Source organism: Helicoverpa armigera, chromosome 9 (assembly GCF_030705265.1).
Source record: "Helicoverpa armigera isolate CAAS_96S chromosome 9, ASM3070526v1, whole genome shotgun sequence".
Taxonomy (NCBI): Eukaryota; Metazoa; Arthropoda; class Insecta; order Lepidoptera; family Noctuidae; genus Helicoverpa; species Helicoverpa armigera.
Genome location: NC_087128.1, coordinates 2,506,003 through 2,523,408, shown reverse-complemented (window position 1 = coordinate 2,523,408; position 17,406 = coordinate 2,506,003). Strand labels below are relative to the sequence as shown.

The following is a 17,406-nucleotide window of genomic DNA, read 5'->3' as shown; positions in this document are numbered from 1 at the left end:
AAATATACCCATTGCTTTATAAACAGGATGAAATACGTAAGTTATCACGTTATAAATTTTGTCTACTATTGTAATAAAATAGCCAATAAATTGTCGCTCTATAGGCTTATAATGTATAGCTTTGTACAAGAGGGGTCTTGCGCCCAACCCTTCATATTTCAAAAAGTTATTTCTGTGACCTTTGGGAAGTTTGTGGACTTTATGAAGCTCTTGGTGTTGGGTTCTACCTTGTAATTTGTTAATACTGTTATTAAGTGTTTGATAACTTTATGTTCTTTTAAAGCACTGTTTGCACCTTTGTCACAGCCGCTTTGTCGAACCTTTTTTTCGATAACAGTACCTACTTTTATATTATCATCTCTGCTTTACAATTCCATCCGCATATCAGACATACATGTAGGTACTCATACTTGTATGTTCAGAACGTAATTTCCATCAATGTGGGTCCAGGAGCGTGGGGAGCGACATGCCTTTCGTCAGACCGATGCAACACATGCAATATTTAATTATGAAAGGGGTGAACACGGGGGAGGGGACTGCTGATTGTATTTGCATAATAAAACCGAAATAACGGACATTAAACTGGGAGTAAGCTCTGTACAGTATGTGCGACATCAACGATTTCAAATCAATCGATTGATGGGGTATGCTGATGCATAAACTAGGCAAACATGATGTACCTACTGTCCTTCGGCAAGCAGAATGACAAGCCCAATCAAAAGTTGCAGGACGTATCTACATAGTTGGATTTGTCAAACAGTCTGACCGGTTGGCAAGGTACTCATTTGAAGTTTCAATACTGCCCAAAAGACCAATGCAACATAGGACCATGATAATACAGAGACGAGCAGTGTTACTCATAAGCAAAATCACAACTTTTTACACGATACACAACAACAAACTGTACTCACATACAAATTGTACAATATACCGACGTACACTGTAGTTCAGCGGAAGCGTCGCGTGCGCACCGCGTGCAATTAACGTCAACCACATTGTATCCTGTCGCGTGGGGCTAACTGTACTCTGAACAGTGCACCAGTGCATTAACACATCAACGTTCATCCATCAGGCGTAGCTGTTCATCGGATAAAAAGTTAATTCTAGGTGCATGAGCATCGTCAACGGAGGAGTTGGAATTAAAAGTATGTTTAGTAAAAGCTAGACGTGTAACGAAGACACACTCGGATACAAAATTGTTGAATATGACAGCTTGATTGCCAACTTTTAGACATTTTGGAGTGATGATTCTTACTCCGTATATGAATATGCCTGTATTAGGACAATAGAAGTCTGATGATCATGAGGTAGATGAGATTCGAGAAAATATCATCTTTCGATATCAAACAAAATGCACAAACCATATCTGACAAGAACAATGATTAGATAGAGTGGGCTGCAAGAATCAATGACTCTCAAGACATTGCTAGATAGATGATGTTATGAAAACAGCCAAAGATTATGCCAGTACATGAAATAACAACACGGATAACAATAATGAAGTGTGAAGAACTTAACATGTTTTATGGCACATGACAATAGCGTTTGTAAATTGTGAAAGATGGTAGTGTTTTGCGAAATTATGGTTTTTGGACACCATGGGTCACCAGTTACTATGCTAGAAAAACACTAATACAGATCACAAAGTATATCAGCAAGGTCTGATTGACGCCGTTTTTTATTTTTAACATTCAAAATAAGTTTCAAATGTCATGATAAAATGAACTTATCAGAGCAATGTTTATCAAGGAAAATTGGACACACAAAGATGAAGTTACTTTCACTGTAATAACAACAAAGCATTACGATGTTTTGGAACAATTCAACCTTCACAATCTCCTTGAAAGTGTAGAAGGCGCTTTTATTACAAAAGCATCCACTAGGGAGATATGAAGACCCGTAGTATAGAAATAACCTTCACATCCACGAGTGAGCCCGCCTTTAATTTAGTGAGACCATAACAACAGGGCCACGGCTAAGTATAGCCCTTTTTACGCCTTACTAGACAGGCTTCATCACACCTAATGAGCGAAACGGGTCACCAGTTCCCAAAGGAAGCGCTGAAGTGGAAAGTTACGAGCACATTATAGGCTCATCCTTGCCGCAGTTGTGTAAAGGTCACTTTGCTTTGTAACTAAATAATAAAGGTGAACGGTTAATAAAGATAAATTATTAAAGTTGCCAGACATGTATATGAAGTACCTATGTGTATCACTAATGGATATGATACAAGAAATTCATAATATAATTTTCTCGTCGTCAGCAAGTTCCAAACTCAAATCGAGTTAAGAGAGGTTGATATCAAAGTTTAACTTCACTTAGTATCTACTTACATGTATCGTATTGCCCCAATTTTGTTGCTAACTAAATCAAGCAATTTCGTCTTGAAATAATTACTTTTCATGGCCATTCATACGATCCTAGTCTTCGTTACCGTCGAGACCATATTGCATTTTATGAAATATTGCCCAACCCAGTTTTGAAGTCACAAATCAAAGTTTTCATTTACAATAACATTTGTATGAGAGGTAACTTCAATAATAGCATTCCATCCAATAAATCAACGATTCATTTGAATAGTTGTTAACTAATTTGTATATTCGTACAGAGGCCTGTCCTGTCCCGTATAATTTGTAGCCCGCATGTCAACGGCTTGGGGACTGTGATTCAATGGAAATTGAATAAGTGGAGAGCGATTGTAGACCTCGATAGAGTACTCGATAACAAGATAATGTGAACATAGTTGACAACATTCCGATTCTATCGGACAAGACTGCAATAGAAAAATAGCGGGCATACCGAATAGCGCATAGCCTTACAGATGAAAGATTAGAGATATAAAATACTTGGTCGGAAACCAATAATTATATAGTTAAGACGATAATAACTCAGACGAACAGCGAAAAAGTGGAAAGACTTAAACATGGGTCTCGTTAAGGATGAATATTTTATCAAGCTCCCATCTTAATGAAGAGCAATAAAAACGTCGTTAACAAACATCAACTGAGACAATTAGGAGTAAAACCTAACTGTTTGCATTTTCGCCCAGCCCGTTCTCCTTGACATTCAATCGATCGTGCTACAGTGTATTATCAAAGTCTATGTGTCCCATTCATTGCTTCAAGAGCGAGGGAGATAAAATTATTTGACAGTTCTGTTAACCGGGTGACAATTGCGCAAGTGGATTCGTTCTAAGGTTCATTGGGTCAATGGCAGGTTATAGAATTAGTTCTGTATGAAGGTTAAGTTCGAAATCCTAAAGGCGTAGCGTGACATCGCTCAATAAATGTCTTGTTTGTATTTCCACACTTTTACTTAAGTTTAATTTAATCTGAGCACTGAATATAGAAGCTTGAACTTGTTTATTGTGTAATTAAATAACGTAAGCTTTTAGTTTCCATATTGACACCCAGTTCCCGAGGTTTCAGTAAGTACAAAGTTCTTATTTGTAAGATACATTACCAACGATAGAAAAACTTTGATAATATCCAAGACATTCTCTGAACCAAGAACAATAAATTAAACAGACAAATCTACTGTCACGACCTCACGCCAGGACTTTTTGGAACGTAGCGTCCATTCGCAGAGAAAGTGAGCTGTAAAAAGATAGTTCTACAAACATGTTCTGCATATCAATCGGTGTGTAAAGATTGATTGAAAGATTGATAAGCTCCCGAACGCTATGGCTGGCACTCTCCTAATGACACTTGGGGTCAAACACGATAAAATCTGACATTGCGTGATAGCTGCCCGAGAACTTGACATTGAAATAGGGTTTGCATGTTGCGAAGCGGTTTCTAGCTAAATTGACCCAGATTCAGGAAATGATATGACGGAATTATCAGACTTCTACTTCATTTGATTATTAGATTTTATGAACGATGGTGATGGAATGGACTACTACGGTTGTGTGACTTGTGTCCAGAGTCCAGAGTTACGCTTGAACAGAATGGACATGTATCGAACAAATGATCAATTAGTAACAGTCTAGTAGATTTCAATCACATTTAACTTCGCCTAATATTCATGGCTACATTGACACAGAGAACAAGGCTAGACAAAAACAAATATGTTTTAAATCTTTTCGACTAAGTATACCTATGTAGATTATTATAATTACAAGACCTAATATAGTTTGTAGTCCCTAGATAGGACATGCCAGACTGGTAACGGTGACCGCGTCCCGCTGTGTCCGTGACACGACAACTTGACGTGACGTTTCTGTCGTGTCGTGTCGCGCGTGATCGCGCCGTGTCGTGCCGAACATCCTAATAGAAATGTAGGAAGAAAAGTGATAGCATTTATGTTGCTAACAAAATATTAGTATGCAAATATGTGGAAAGGCGTAATGAGTAAGATAAGGTTCAGTTTGTAGATTATTTCAATGCAGTGTTCATTGAAGTAACAATATTAAATGCTGCTTATTGACCTTGAAATTACAAGAATATCTAAGTTTAGTTAAAAAGCTGCGAGCTGGAGTTAAGTAAAGTTAAAGAAAAACGTTTTATCTGATAATTGTTCAGCCAATTATGGTAATTCGAGCTCTATTTCCTGCACCATAAGGCTCTAAATATAAAGTTCAGAGAAACAACACAGAGCATAGGCGTCGTAAATAACTAAACAAGACGGAAATGTTATGATTCGATTCATAGGTCAGTAAGTAGTTCACAATAATTTAAATTTATGCGGAAGAGCATCTAGCGATGCGCGAACTAACGTCACTACTTTCAATTTCTAGATTCCTTCCGAAGTTTCTACCTATAGTTTTTTCATTCGACGCGGCATTATTTATGTCCAGTTATTTACAATCGCAGTTTCTACCATCGACAGTAGGTTCTAAATCAATTCTCTGAACAAGACTAGAGAAATGTATTCAGCCAATAGTTTGTTTCTCCTTCCAATGGAACATAGTCCGTTACAAGCAACAGTTTTGCGTATCGTGACTACTCCACGTTAGATACATAAATTACATTAAGATGTGTTTGTAACACCGAGTAGTAAGGGAATGGAGGGCGAAGTATCACGTACATCAACCCACCAATGGGAAAGCCGCCACATGACGCGATGCTAGCTTGCAACCAATGACAGGCGCTGTCTTGTAGACTAGCATATTTGGTCAGACTGGATTCATTTAATGATTATTGGCGTTCCAGTTATTAATTACTCTGTGTTAGAAGTTACTGGCCGCAAGTCTTCGCTTCCTCGGATGGTCCGTTATGGCCTCGATTGTAGCTTAATTAATGAATAATGGATGCAGTGTAATAATTCACTGATTTCACTGCAGCTCCCGAGCTCCGAGCAATACGGGAAGCGAATGTGGTTTTGTAAGTGAAAATACAGACTGTGTACATGTATTAGATAATTTCTCGCTAATTAATGTTCTGTGAAACGGTAGCTTTTAAAACTTTTGTTTGAGTTTGGCGTTTGAAGTCTCCGACTATTATGTGGGATTAAACGAGCCAAGATTCGTTTTGTTTTACGGTCACCTTAGCATACCTAAACTGTTAATTGCCTTGTAAGTTTTATTAATGCTTTGTTTTCCAGTAAAAAATTGTATTAAGAAAAACCTACCATAACGCGAGGCCGGCTACATTGTATGTACTTTCAATATGTTACTGAATGAACACAATAAAATATATCACGCCAACAATATCGTAAATCCAGTACCTTATTGTGCTACACTCTCACTAATAACATAAATCTCGACAATCCCATATTCGATCCATACGAAACATCTATTAATGACAACTTTTACATTCGCAGTAATAGAGAACGGAATGCGAATCACCCAGCTTAGACTTCTAGTATCGATATATAAGGAATTTTTCTCTTTCCCCGTAACTAAACTGTTGTTGGAAAAAACGACCAATGAATTTAATTAATTGCCTTGCCACTTTTAATTACAAGGGAATTTGAACCTTGTGTACTTGAAATAAGAGTCATGTGGGAAAACTGATGTCTGGTAGCAACTGTATGCCATAACTCAGTTGCAGTGTTGCCAATCTCGAATGAGAAATATGCGATATGTTTATGCCAAAAACTTGTAGTGCAGCATGCAGTTGCTGGTATTAATTTAAGAAAATACCAAGGACAGTGCGTTTGGATTTATTATTATGAAAGATGGATTCTTCTTCAAGTTATTGTGATTAAAGTTGTTCACTCCATGTCATCGGTAAAGACGTATAGAATTTCTTCTATTATGAAAAATATCTAGAAGGACTGGTATTTATGAATGCGCTTCGTGCAAGGTTAAATAACTATTTTAAATATAAATACCCTTGGAGATCAATAAATATATTGTTATATAGAAATGCACAATATTCTATTCTAGGCTAGGAAGTGCTTGACGCCTACTTATCCGTCACAATGACAATGAATGAATTACGTAACTCTGCTTAGAGATGCAAATAACTCGATGAGCATTTAAATAAAATAATTTCTATTTTTATAAATGCAATATTTGTAATGTTGAGGTATAGCAGTATATTTAAAGTGTGATGAAAACATTACGGTATGTTTGCGTACGTATGATAACGGTAAAATGCGTAAAATATCAAATTACCATAAAAACGTTGGCACACCTATGACGAATTCGATTATAAATACTGAGGAAACAACACTATCAATAAAGATTAATTTACACACTGTAATTGATAAACATACGAAGGAAAACAACAGCAACATAAAAGTGTTAATTATTTTCGAGAACATTCTAAGTACAAAAAAAACCTAATTAAAGGTATTTTAATTATGATAACATAGCTTTCTTGAAAAAAGGACAATTGAAGCAAAAACAATAATAAGCCTGAAAAAAAACTTATTTGATTGCGTTACATTTCACGTATATCTAGTAACAGTAACATTTTTAAACAGTTTATCTTCCCACAAATACTACACTCCCATGTAGAGTCTAATTACTTCAACAGAAAAAATACATAACATTGGATTACAAAACAAGTGCAAGTTTCACATTAAGACGAGCACACTAAAAACTTTTAGTTGGCCGACAGTTAGTTCGGTCTAAATCAGATACGAATGGTAATACGCACATAACAATGATCAAATATTTGACTGGTATCTGACCGACTAGAAACATTGATTTAAATCAAGATTTTTTTTTTGTTTAAATACATAATTTATATATTTTTTGTTGTAAGTCTGTACATACTTTTGTTGTAAATAAAAAATGTCAAGTGCAAAGATTAAAAAAAAATATTTTTTCAACCATAGGGCCACTGTCGGACAACTGTTAAATCTCCAGTCTGCTAGTACTCTTAGGTCATTACTCTTGCAACACCTTTCGTTATAATCCGATATGGGATCCCCAGCTGCTTTTTTTTCTTCTCCATAAAAGATCGGTCACCTGGTATGGTCCAGTTTTTATTACTGATTTCGCGAGACTCGCTAACAAGTCAAAATGGATGTAAAAACTAAGTTGTGTTAGATGAGGATCATATAAACTTACACTTTCACACGCGTGCTTTAGACAGCTTTTTGTGAAGTTGTAAGATGTTTTGTTATGTGTTTTAATTGGATTAAAGACTTGTGTGGATAAGTAAACCACAATAAATAAAAATCTGCCTTTTATATAATATTGGAATGATAGCTTTGTAATGTACTCTGGAATATCCACCCGTCTCATCTTGCGGAGTTTGATAATTTATTTTGATCTAACTTTTCTAAGTATTAAATAAGAAATATAATGTAGTAATAGTAATAGTATGTAGTACAGCTTCTTTAGTTTTAACAGATAGTTTATACTTTTCTGTGTCGAATGAACTACATTACTAATTTTTAACTTCTCAAGTTACATTTTTAAAACGTTGTTCATTGCTATACAATGTTTCAGTTAGATAATACGTTACACAACTTGTGTAGTCCGGAAACATGCATTTAGAGCGATTAATTATTATCAGCAAGTGTTTAATCCAAGTCACTTTGAGTAAACTTAACAACAGATTATTTGCTCAGCAGATTAGATACGATGTCGTTTTTTGGAACAAAAAGAATTGCAGCACAGCTTTGAAATAAAATAAAAAATGCACTGTTTTATTTTAATAATAGTATTTTTTTTTATGTGACGTTTTATATGCTAAGATTTTAATTGTGAGAATACAGCAGACAAAAGAGTATGAAAGGAGAAAACATGCTGCGCCGACCCCAAATAAAATTGGGATAAGGGCAGGAGGAAGATGGTCTTCAAAGATTTTAGTGACATTTTTACTGCACTAAAAATGTCAATTTAGCTCTATGTAACCATTTTTTACTAACCCAACATAATATGTAAGAAGACTGGAACGTTGACAATATTCATATTTAAAGTTAGAAAAAGTTATAACATTCAAGCATTGTATCTAACTAAGTAGTTCTACAACTGGCGCCTGCGCAGTATTATGTTTAGTAGTACATTTAACGCCTTGTTTGGTATAAGTGTATTAAGGCCGATAACTATAATCACCTTTAAGTGGAGGGGATTGTGAGAGCGATACCATTAGATAAACATTAAGCTAATTCTGTTATTAATTAACTATTAATAACTAAAAATATGTTTCCTTTAATATTAAATTACAATTTAGTGTTACTCTATAAATAGAGATGTAGTGTTTACTCGAGTAGATATATAACTATTGCTAAATATGTAGGTACATCCGTGTTTTCCTTATAAATTAAAACAAATTGACACATTGAACAAATATTTTTAACATGTGAAACTGTCATTCATGACAACAGTATATGAAAACCCAAATAAAGCCAGTGCTTATATGATTCACATATAAAACCATGTGTACATATACTTAAGTACATAACAATATAAAATCTATTAGGTACAGAAAATACTACAAGTACCTACGTTACAAATAATGTAAACAAATACAAAATACAAATACAATTGTAGCCAAAACTGTTCAGTGCGTGGGGCATGATGCGTCCGAAACACTAAGACAATAAAACTAATATGTATTACGTTATGCGCATGAGTCGCTAATCAGACGACTCACGCGGTTCGATGATCGCAGCTGGTTTGTTGCTCTTGAATTTATTTTCTAATGATTCTGGGAGATGTTTTTACCAGTAGATATAAGAGTAGTTATTATTTTGAAAAATAAATTGTTGTGAACTGCAAATGAGCTAAAAATTATAATAAGCTATGATTATGTCCTCAACAATTTTTGTAAAATAATGTGTATTAAGAATTAACCTATTTTCATCAACAGACCGTTAATTCTAACTTCGGGATTCTATCAGGCAGAAAACGGCAATAAAACTAAACACAACCCAGAAATCGAACCTCACACTCAAATACAAAACAGTCACGCATGATCCCACTAGACCAAAGAAACAGTCAAGCAATATAAATTTATTCCTCTTCATAAATAGCCAGAACATAACAGCTATTAAACTAAGGAGGAAAATGTACGCATTTATTATAGTTCCCAGAAGAACTTACAAACAGAATGAACCAATATCGTATTTAGAGGAAGCTTCGTAAACGCATATCTTTTGTTTAGTCTAAATAGCTATGCAGTAAGCAAGAAACAAAAATCTTATTCCACAGAAACGTATCAAATTGATCTTAAACTATTATTTCGGAGAAATGTAGCTCTATGAGAAAAAATGGGGGTGAATCGTGAATATAATGGGGTCTTCGTAGAAATTCCATCTTTGACACACATTTCTGATAAGACTACATTAAACTTTTAAAACTTTAAAGAGTTTTTAAGTTTTTATAGTGTTAACAGAATTCTTAGTAACATACGAGTAAGCGAGTCGAACGACCATATTTAGACGTAATAGTACTGGATTTTTAATACGTTTATGGTATTGACAAATTGATGAATATATCTACTATACAAACTTCAAGGAATTGCATTGCTGAGAAGTTTACTATTAGTTGGAAAATTCTCGAACTGTTGTATGAAAGTAATCTTCACATTTCTGAATTTAAACTGGAGTTCGTGTATGTCAAATGGGTTCAAATGATTATTTTATCCTGCCCTTCGGAAAAAATCAACCGGATATTATGTAGATATAAAAGTTTTTCATAATAATTAGTAATTTACTTAGTAGCACAGATAAGTAGTGGCATATGTTTGACACACATTCCACGATCAACATGCTGTAGCTCGTTCTAAAGTGCAGGGATAATGTTATGATTAGTTTACCGTTAAACCACTCTGCCTCAAGTGTTAGCCTTAAAAGACCATAGTCCCCGACACTAATTACAATGATTTAGATAAGTTTACGCGCCATTTAAGTGCAGCTTAGAACCCAGCCTTTACACTGACAGGATAAACTTGATTATTGAATAATCCTATTAATATCGCGCGACAATTTGATATATCGCACGGTATTAATAAAATTGCGACACTTCGAGATTTGCATTCCAAATAGATTTCCTATTACGGAAAGTAATTATCACGTTTCGTTCGATGATAAAAACTGTTAACCCAAAAGATAATTTCACAACTAACGCAAGAAATAATTTTCCTTATTCTGAGATGTTGATGTTAATTGTAATTCTATTTTAATACTGGCATCCGAAGCCTTTTACGGCTGTCCGTGTTTCCTTTTGGGACACATCTTCGTCAGGCCACATTCCGAATGACCTGCCAATTACGCGGGAAACGCTGAAACTTTTTTACCAACAACCGACCGTTATTCGATGACTTCGACAATCGTTAAGAACCTGTACCTTTGCCCATATACGAGGGATCATGTTCCGATTTTCTAGCCTCATCGTATTACAACTTTTTTCCTACTTACTCACTTTACGTACGTATGACATATTGGTGTCAATGCAACAATAAAATTTAACTTGCATTTATTCATAAGACCCCACTCGAGCCACGATCTCGAGTTTGTTTTGACGGCTTATTCAGTCAAAGAAAACACAGCTATGCGTGAACATATTTTACGAGTATTGGAGACCCGTCAATAGCAGAAAATTAAACAATAGTTAACACGGTGCAGATAATAAGTGTTTACCGGTGAACGGCGGATCTGAAGGTTTTTGCCGACAGTGACAACTGTCATCGACTGTTCAAGTTTACCGGTAACTGACCTCTTAACCAATATTTGGAGATCTTACATCTTTTGCCGAAACAAATGGATCTGTTGAACGATAATCGATTTACATGTACGAAATTGAAAGCAACAATTAATTTAGCGAAGCATACCGGTCCACAAATTATTGGTGGCATAACAAAATCTGATCCAAGGCTGGACACGGATTAACTTAATACCAATAGAACGTAGGATCGAAAAGTGAAACTAAATCGGTAACTAATTAGTTCTATTAGTCAAACACGAATAGGTCATTGAGACCGGTCGGCTCGGGTTTCGCAGATCATTTTTTTGCGAACTCGGCATGATAAATTAAATAGTATTTTGACGGACACATTGTTCGCGAACTCGTTGGCCTAATGACATCGATTAAGATCCTTGTTCATACCAGCCTCTTCGCATTGTTACACCTTTTCTATTCAACCAATATTGATTTACGGAGAACAAAGGCCGCGAGTGATTAATGATCATCGGTAAGGCACAAAAATGAATTATCTTGTGAGTAATTACTGTTACAAAACATAAGCCAAGGTTATGGAAACTGAGGGCCTACATACACAAATGTAACGTAAACTGTTCATGGGAACTAATAATAAATACGTAACAATGAGTTGCTCCGCTTTTGATGTGAGCAAACACGTCAGTACTGCGGCTGTAGGTACTCGTAAAACTAATTCAGTGCTGGTAACTAGCAACAACGAAACTCTGCAGCATAACGACAGCTCGAAATAAAAGAAATACGCCCGTTCGATTGTACTCGAAGATTGATGTACCACGCTCTGAAAATATTTGCTGAACCAAATAAATGTCGCCAAATCATGCTTTCACCGTCGTAAAAAATGTCAAGTGGCGCCTACTAAACATAGCACCGGGTCGCGACCGAAGACGTGATACATTTCGTATACAACATGCACGTAAAAGTGGAGCGAACCTTGGCGTCCGTGTCCTGGCGGAAGGCCAACTGAGCAATTGAATGAGTGACGATTAGCAAACAAAAAATAACAGGGGTAGACGAACACGGATCGATCTATTTCGGGGAGGTCGAATTTTCTGAAGTACCTGAGTCAGAAGCGGTTCTGGCACTTGAGGATTGCGCTCATTGTGCTAGAGGAAATGCGTGTCTGTTTACGATAGTGGCGGTACTTGGGTGAAATATTTTAGGCTAGCGTTTGTAAGCGCGGTGTATGGACCGACTGTTGGAGTGAAGGAGGTCCTTTGAGTGTGTCAGACGTGACCGGGCTGGCAAAGGCTTCGTTGTTGCGGCACGTCCGCGGCGCGCTGTCTGACTGGACACTCTTATCGACGCTAGTTATCTATGAGACTTCGATCATTGTGCTCGTTTCTTGCCTCCCAATCACTCCAGAAGTTACACGAGCGGCAACGATTTTTTTTATCAACCGCAACTTTTATTTATCATTAGTAACCCGAATGTCAGCTCATTTTTATTTTATGCATATGATTAACTAGTATAGGTATAATTAGACACATCTATTTAAAAACTTGATGACCTAGACACAATGCAGGTTTTTTAGGACGCTTGAGATTATAAAGATGTCATACATTTTTTAATAAATATTTTGGCAAATCACCAAAAATATTTCGTCAGCAATCATAAATTATTGTCAGTCGTATGTTCCAGCAAATACCTACCACGACGTCAGTAGATAAGGATATACTCCATAATTATGTCCTTGGCGAAGTACAAGATAACGGCAATGATAATGAAATATAAAACTTGACAGATAAAAAGTACTATTTTGCTGTGGAAAATTTTATCGCCAATAGTTTGCAAATATTACTGGACAACACAAATCTTAAAGATACAATTGAATTTATAAGAACCCATATGAAATATTTCACGCTTATTCTTATAATAGAAGTTATGCAGTTCGTTGGTATTACTGTTCAGCTGTTGTCGGGTGAGTTTGTGTGCACAGTGTGCCATTGAATGAGAACTAATGTTGATGACAAACAAAATAATTCATTGCGGAGCACACATCTGGTAATTGCTTCAAATTTTTAAACAATAGTCTGAAGCAAGCTGAAATTAGTATGCGAGTACGAATATGTTGGCATTCAATTACATCAAAAACGTTTCAGACGACGTTCGTGCTAGTGCTATAATTCCAGCTAGAAATGTATCAACTATTATTAATACGAAAACAAGTGCTATGAAAAACAGTGATAAAGCATTGGAGTTGTAAACAATATTGGTTGGTATTATTGAGTCGCGACAGGCGGAACGTTTTAGATAAGCCGCTATTGTCCCCGATAACATTAATTACATGCCTATTTTTGTATCAACACCTAGAGGCATTTTGCAAATTGAAATTTTCCCTCACCTTAGCACCGGAGATGCTGGCGTTCATCCAACTTTCGGTGCTGACGCCTTGGCTGTCGCCGAAATTCGTATTCGAACACTTCAAAACATGCAATGAGTTTGTAAAACTCTAAGAAACGTCGATAACACCAAACGCACAGTACAGAACTTGGCACAAACTAAGCACGTCTGAACGAACACAAATTGAACGTTTAGTTTAAAAACACCAGTAGGTTGAACCAAAAATGGTCTTTCACATCACGTCAAATATTTGCGTGGTCACAGGTGCACACTGTGTAAATAAATGCAGCGCTCGGTGCCGGCGACACGTGCGCTTTCGATGGCGAACCGCGAATAACAGTGTATAGCGCGAGCGGCACGTAACGCCCCTCTCACGACCGCTGCACGCACGGGGCACAGCGACACTGACGCAGGCCGGCAGCTCGGCTCGATTCCACGCCGCATCTCAACCCCTCGGCTACACCCCGCTCCGACGAACAATATTTTTTACCCCGAGCAAAAACCTCGCATAGCACTGCGCATCAGACCACTGTGCAAACTATGGTATCTGACCACTTTTTCTGGAAACGTCGTAATTATTCAGACCTTTTACGGAACCCTGAATTAACGTACACGAGTAAATAGTAAGTTGAGGTTTCTCGTGAGAATGCGAAGTGTAGATTATCTAAGACAGTTTTTGTGGCGGATTCAGGGATCTATATTAAGATATAGTATTCTGCATATTTAACATTTTGCAGCTCTTTATTTTGTATTTGTGTTGTTCGCCACTCGTGAGCCTGAGATTATTTGGCTTTCTCGCAAGCGTGTTGTCAAGTTGACACAATAAACACCGAAACAGAATAGACTATTGAAATGCGAAAGTGTGCCACATCCTGAAGCCGAGTTAATATGAAGATAATGACGGGCATCGATAGTGCCGCTAGGCGCTAGGATCACGTAGAGCCAACGGTACCGCGTCAATGCGACTGTATGCACCGGGGCTTATTTAAATAATCGTCGCACTGACGACTCAGGGCTCCAGGGACGATTTGTGGTGAGATAACGACGTCCACAGTGGTTATTATGTGTCGTTGTGGTGCTTAGAAAATAATACGTCTCCGCACAAATGCCGGGTTTGTTGACAGATCTCGTGGCCTAATTACTTAATGAAAGCCGCCATTCTACGAACGCTTATCGGGTCAGACACAAAACGTTTTTTTTAAGCGGTCGAACCTCATTATTAAGCTAAAACATACTCCATTTTCAAAAGTAGAGCACGCAGTTTGTGCAAGCTCCAATCGGATCAAGTTGTCGGTATAGCATTGACTATCACATATATCATCGATATGATTTCCTCCTCCACTTGTGAGACCGCGATAATTAATACCATATACAAGATAAGAATGCTCAATTGGCTGAAACGATTGAAATTAGCGATAGCTATCCATACAGATGGAAGAAAGCTGATACAATTATATAGGAATCTAGAAGACCCGGTCAGTAGATTGTCGTTTTTAATCAAGTGTAAGGCGATAAAGTAATGATGGTGTGTTACTAATAGATATGGTTCTGGTTTGTGAGCCACTTCATATGGCCGGTTGTCACGACATGACCAATGGAGGGAATCCGAGAGACGTGGAGCATTCCGTCTCGTTACAGTTTCCTGACTTTCTGTGCGATCTTGTTGAATTACAACCGTGCCGCGCGTACAGATCTGTCATCCTCGTTTTGAGGGCCTTATAAAGAATTACCTTAAAAATACCAAGTATCAAGAACTACCAACCGGCCGTCGATTAAGTTCGAAAGTAAAGAGTGTGAAATGTAATCATTTACTAAAGACAGAATTTACTTGTTACTTGGTGAGCTGCCTACCCATTAACACTATTTATGTTTTCCTTGATTATCCAACTCGCAGTTTATATCTGTCAGAGCGTATTACAATGACAATACGTTTTCATTTAGAAAACAATACAACGGTGGTAATGAGGCGGTTGGTAAAGTATCAAGATTTACGCGAATTTTTGTCCCGTCTCGATGTTGTGATATTTCCTTACTTTCTCTTTCCCCATTGTAGTATCGGAGGTGTCGGCCGCGATTTATCGCCGACCATCGTCCGACAACGACACGACACGGGAATCGAACCCGGCGACTAACAAAGGCATAAACAAGTTTCACTCCGCCCAAGCTTACAAACTGTTAATGTAATTTAATACGTATTCGATTGGTGCGGTGCAAAAAATATCGCGGATTTTATCATTTGCATAGTAAAGGCGGGACCGATACATGAATATTGTAAATATTGTATTTAATTATTGTGGTTTAAAGTATGTTCACCAATTTGGAAACCAAGTATCTGACAAGGTCTCATTCACAGATTTGCGTAATTGTGATGCACATGTGTACAGCAACATTTTAGCATGTAAGGGCTATTGCTTTTATATCATCATCGTATAAACCAAGAAAAATAAATAAATTGAGATAGATTTGAAATAACTGAAAATCTTGCCCCTATGATTCGAGTAAAATGAGTCTGTTTTTATCCACAGTTCTGGTCTTATTGCTGTAAACTGGTAAAGGTCCTTAGATGCCATCCATCCATCCACTGCTCGCCACCTTCATCAAATCGTCAGTCGGTTTTTTATATTTGAATTAGGATGACCACCTCTTTAGTCGACTTACTTACTTTCAGTATTGTCACTACGTATAGTTTCATGGACTTCGATACAGGATCACTTTCGTGTGGGGTTTTTACAATGAGAAAGCGTTCGAGTGCAAGTTTAAGTTATATCCTACAATAAACATTGCTGAGGTGGTTTACAGTGACGTTAATAGTTCTCAAGTGAGACTGCAATATTGTCAGGAGCCCAAGACGCCATTTTTAACCCCCGACGCAAAAACGACGGGGTGTTATAAGTTTGACGTGTCTGTGTGTGTGTGTGTGTGTGTGTGTGTGTGTGTGTGTGTGTGTGTGTATGTGGCATCGTAGCTCCCAAACGGATGATCCGATTGTAATGCGGTTTTTTTTGTTTAAAAGGTATGTCAGTCGGGAGTGTTCTTAGCTATGTTAGGTGGAAATCGGTTCAGGTCTTCAAGGTCATCAGCTCGTTTGCTAGATATGATAGGAATGTTACACGCTCAGTTTACTTGCACGTATATGTGGGATCTGAAATTTGAAACACTAATGTCTTTTGGAACCACTGAGCTGGTCTGCTGTTAGGGCACGAAGGTAGGAGACGTAACCCTGAACTGCCTTTTAGTAAACCCATCGAGTTTGGGCTCGTTGAATTTGTCTTGACGAGTTCTCTTCATGTTTCTGATTGACGAGAACCTGATGCTGGAAATGGGATGTGGCGGATGAAACCCTGGAATTCCGGAATTAAACGGATAAACCGATTTATACTTTTGCTGAAAATCTAGAATGTCCAAAGGTGAATCTTTATTGTTTCTCAATCTGTGCAATTCTCCCAGAGCCAGTTTGTCATGAGGATTGTTAAGCAGCTTCCTTTGGCCGAGATCGCAAATAGCGACCCCATCTTAAGATAAAATAAATTAAATGAAAGAAGGAAAAATTTAGGAGTTCCTTTAAAAAGCATGAAATAAAATTAAATTATAAATTTAAAAAAACCCCCGACCCAAAAAAAGTACGCAATAATTATGACAAAAGGTTAAAAACGCTAAACCCTATAAAAAGCAAAAAATAACTTTTAACACTACGTAAACTAAATTTTGACGTGTCGGGGGACCGCTTTTTACCTTCATAAATACTTACATAAATCAAATGATACCTACCTAATTAAAACATTCGTTTTAAAAAAAACACGTATCTAAAGTAATGAATTAGAGCGGTCCCCCGACACGACAAAATTTAGTTTACGTAGTGTTAAAAGTTATTTTTTGCTTTTTATAGGGTTTAGCGTTTTTAACCTTTTGTCATAATTATTGTATTTGTTCACTTTCATGTTTAGAGCTTGGTTTGATTGTCGATAGTTTATACTTTATGATACGTGGAAAAGCAATGAGAA

At 37.0% G+C, this 17,406-nt stretch overlaps 1 protein-coding gene and 1 long non-coding RNA gene across 2 annotated transcripts in view; both read right to left on the bottom strand.

Annotated features, from left to right (window-relative positions):
* LOC135117271 (uncharacterized) overlaps positions 1–13,863 on the bottom strand; it is a 42,990-nt gene extending 29,127 nt beyond the window's left edge. The window contains exon 1 of the long non-coding RNA XR_010276759.1: positions 13,407–13,863. This is a non-coding gene — a long non-coding RNA (uncharacterized LOC135117271). The remainder of the gene's footprint in view (positions 1–13,406) is intronic.
* LOC110372685 (rho GTPase-activating protein 23) overlaps positions 1–17,406 on the bottom strand; it is a 288,969-nt gene that overhangs the window by 140,422 nt on the left and 131,141 nt on the right.